The sequence below is a fragment of the Pteropus vampyrus genome, unplaced genomic scaffold, assembly GCF_000151845.1.
Source record: "Pteropus vampyrus isolate Shadow unplaced genomic scaffold, Pvam_2.0 Scaffold633, whole genome shotgun sequence".
Taxonomy (NCBI): Eukaryota; Metazoa; Chordata; class Mammalia; order Chiroptera; family Pteropodidae; genus Pteropus; species Pteropus vampyrus.
Window position 1 is genome coordinate 299,922 of NW_011889414.1, and position 3,941 is coordinate 303,862.

The window sequence follows — 3,941 nt, forward strand, 5'->3', positions numbered from 1 at the left end:
TTTATTTTTGCTTTTACTTCCCTTGCCTTTGAGGTCAAATTCATAAAATCCTTTTTAAATCCAAGGTCCTTGAGTTTAGTTCCTATGTTTTCTTCTATGCATTTTATTGTTTCAGGACTTATATTCAGGTCCTAAATCCATTTTGAGTTGATTTTGGTGTGTGGTGATAGACAGCAGTCTAGTTTCATTCTTATGCACATGGCTTTCCAGTTTTCCCAGCACCATTTATTGAAGAGGATTTCCTTTCTCCACTGTATGTTTTTGGCTTCTTTGTCAAAAATTATTTGCCTATATAAATATGGGTTTATTTCTGGACACTCAATTCTGTTCCACTGGTCCGTGTGTCTGTTTTTCTACCAATACCATGCCATTTGATTATTGTCACTTTGTAGTTTAATTTGAAGTTGGACAGAGTGATGCCTCCAGCCTCATTCTTTTTTCTCAGGATGGCTCTGGTGATTCGGGGTCTTTTGTGTTTCCATACAAATCTGATGATTTTTTTGTTCTATTTCTTTAAAAATGCTGATTGAATTTTGATTGAGATTGCATTAAATCTGTATAATGTTTTAGGTAATATGGTCATTTTAACTATGTTGATTCTTCCGATCCAAGAACACGGAATATCTTTCCATTTCTTTGTATCTTCTTTGATTTCCTTTCATAGAGTCTTGTAGTTTTCATTATATAGGTCCTTAGCATGTTTCGTTAGATATTTTCCTAGGTATTTTATTCTTTTCATTGCCATTACAAAAGGAATTTTTTTTTCACTTCTTTTTCTGATATTTCATTATTAGAGTATAGGAACGCTATGGATTTTTGAACATTGATTTTGTATCCAGAAACATTACTGTATTTGCTTATTGTTTCTAGTAGTGTTCTTGTGGAGTCTTTAGGGTTTTATATATTGAAAATCATGTCATTCGCAAATAGTGACAGTTTGACTTCTTCATTTTTTATTTGGATGCGTTTTATATCTTTCTCTTGTCTGATTGCACTTGCTAGGACCTCCAATGTTATCTTGAATAACAGTGGGCGATAGTGGACAGCCTTGCCTTGTTCTTGATCTTAGAGGGAAGGTTTTTAGTTTTTCACCATTAAATAAAATGTTGGCTGAGGGTTTGTCATAGATGACCTTTATTATGTTAAGTTACTTTCCTTCTATACCGATCTTGTTAAGTGTTTTGATCGTAAATGGGCGCTGTATCTTGTCGAAGGCTTTTTCTGCATCTATTGATATGATCATATGAGTCTAATTTTTTAATTTGTTTATATGGTGTATCACATTTATAGATTTGCATATGTTAAACCATCCCTGTGCCTCTGGAATGAAGCTCACTCGATCGTGGTGTATAATCTTTCTAATATGTTGCTATATTAAGTTTGCTAGTATTTTATTTAGGATTTTTGCATCTGTGTTCATGAGAGATATTGGTTTGTAGTTTTGTGTGTGTCTATGTGTTATCTTTACCAGGTTTTGGTATCATGGTGATATTGGCCTCATAAAATGAGTTGGGAAGTATTGCCTCCTCTTTGATTTTTTGGAAAAGTTTGAGGAGAATAGGTATTAAATCTTCTTTGTATGTTTGGTAAAATTCACTGGTGAAGACATCTGGTCCTGCACTTTTACTTTTTGGAAGGTTTTTGATGATTGTTTCAATTGCCATACTGCTGATCGGTCTATTTAGATTTTCCAGTTCTTTTTGATTCAGTCTAGGAAGGTTGTATCTTTCAAAGTACTTGTCCATTTCTTCTAGGTTATTAAATTTAGTGTTATATATTTTTCTTAGTATTCTTGTATGATCCTTTGTATTTCTGCAGTGTCTGTCATAATTTTCCCTCTTTCATCCCTGATTTTGTTTATTTGTTTGCTTTCTCTTTTTTCTTTAGTGAGTCTAGCCAGGGGTTTGTCAATTTTATTAACCTTCTCAAAGAACCAGCTCTTTGTTGCATTTATTTTTTCTATTTTTTTGTTTGTTTTCAATTTCATTTATTTCTGTTCTAATATTGATTATTTCTTTCCTTCTGCTGACTTTAGGCTTCATTTGTTCTTCCTTTTCTAATTTTTTAAGATGAAAATTTAGGTTGTTTATTTGGACTCGTTCTTGTTTTTGGAGGTAGGCCTGTAATGATACGAACTTTCCTCTTATAACCACTTTTGCTGTGTCCCAAAATTTTTGATATGTTTTACTAACATTATCATTTATTTCTATGTATTTCTTGATCTCTCTTTTTATTTCTTCTCTGACCCAGTTATTCTTCAGCCGTATGTTGTTTAATCTCCATGTATTTGTGGTTCTTTCCACTTTCTTTTTACAGTTGATCTCTAGATCCAAAGCATTATGATCAGAGAATATGGCTGGTATGATTTCAACCCTCTTATATTTGTTGAGGCTATCCCTGTGTCCCAGTATGTGTATGTGGTCAATCCTTGAGAATGTTCCACGTGCACTAGAGAAGAATGTATAAGCAGCTGTTTTGGGATGGAAGGCTCTGTAAATGTCAATCATGTCTAGTTGGTCTAATGTATTATTTAAGGATGTTATTTCCTTATTGATTTTCTGTTTGGATGATCTGTCCATATCTGACAGTGAGGTATTTAGCTCCCTTACTATGATAGTGTTTTGGTCTGTTTCTTACTTTAGTTCTGTTAGTAATTGCTTTACATATTTTGGGGCTCCCTGATTGGGAGCATAGATATTAATAAGTGTTATGTCTTCTTTGATTCCATTCTTTTCTGGCCTGTAAGGTTTGTGCTGAGAAGTCTGATGATAATCTAATGGATTTTCCTTTATAGGTTACCGTCTTCTTTTCCCTGGCTGCCCTGAGAATTCTGTCTTTGTCATTGATTTTTAATAATTTTAATACAATGTGTCTTGGAGAAGCCCTCTTTGGATTGAGATAATTAGGTGTTCTGTTGACTTCTTGAATTCCAAGTTCCAGCTCATTCCTTAGATTTGGGAAATTCTCGTAAACTATTTGTCTGAAAATGCCTTCCAGTCCCTGCTCCTTTTCATCACCTTTGAGGATGCCCATTACTCTTATGTTTCCTCTCTTGATGGTATCAGCTAGTTCTTGCATTTCTCTTTCATTATTTTTCATTCTTTGTTTTATCTCTTCTTCCTTCTGATTTATTTCTAGATTTCTGTCTTCGATATCACTGATCCTTTCTTCCATTTGGTTGACTCTATTTCCAGAGCTCGTTACTTCATTTTCACCTCTTGCTATTTGTTCTTTATCTCCAGAAGGTCCATTTGGTTCTTTTTGAGGGTTTCCGGCTCCTTGCTGAAGAACTCATTCTGCTCATCTAGTTGTTTTTTTCAATTCCTGAATTCGTTGATGTGATTCATTTTGGATCTTATTGAGTTCTTTCAGAAGTACCATCCTGAATTCTCTGTCATTTAAGTCTCATATTTTTATGTCTTTAAGTTTATTTTCTGGAGATTTTTCTCTTTCTTTCTGAGCTGCCTTGTTACCTTGGTTGTTCATGGTGTTCAATGGACTAGCTCTCTGTGTGGGCATTAATGGAAGTGTATTCTGCTTTTTTTTTTTTCTAGAAAGAAAATTTATTATATAATAGTTCCTAGCCTGTTGCAAAGAAGGTGTTTTTCATTTGGTTTCCAGTAGGTAGCATCTAAGCCTCTTGGATCTCTGCTTTATATAAAGTCTTAATAATGTCTTTTTTTCTTATAGATGTTTAATCACACTCACTACCCTCAGTCTCAGTTCCTGTCAGCGTTAGGGACAGTTTTGGTAGCATTTGCTCAGATTCCCCTGAGACTACCCAGCGTTCTGTCTTGGAGAATATTGGGGGAGGGGCCCTCTGAGTGTGGGGTTGGGGGCTGCGGCTCAGCCTCGGTTTTGCAAATGCAGCCGGCAAAAATCAACTGTTGTTTCTCTGCTATCACTGCTTTTCTGCTGTCTCCATTTCTCTGCCTTCTGCC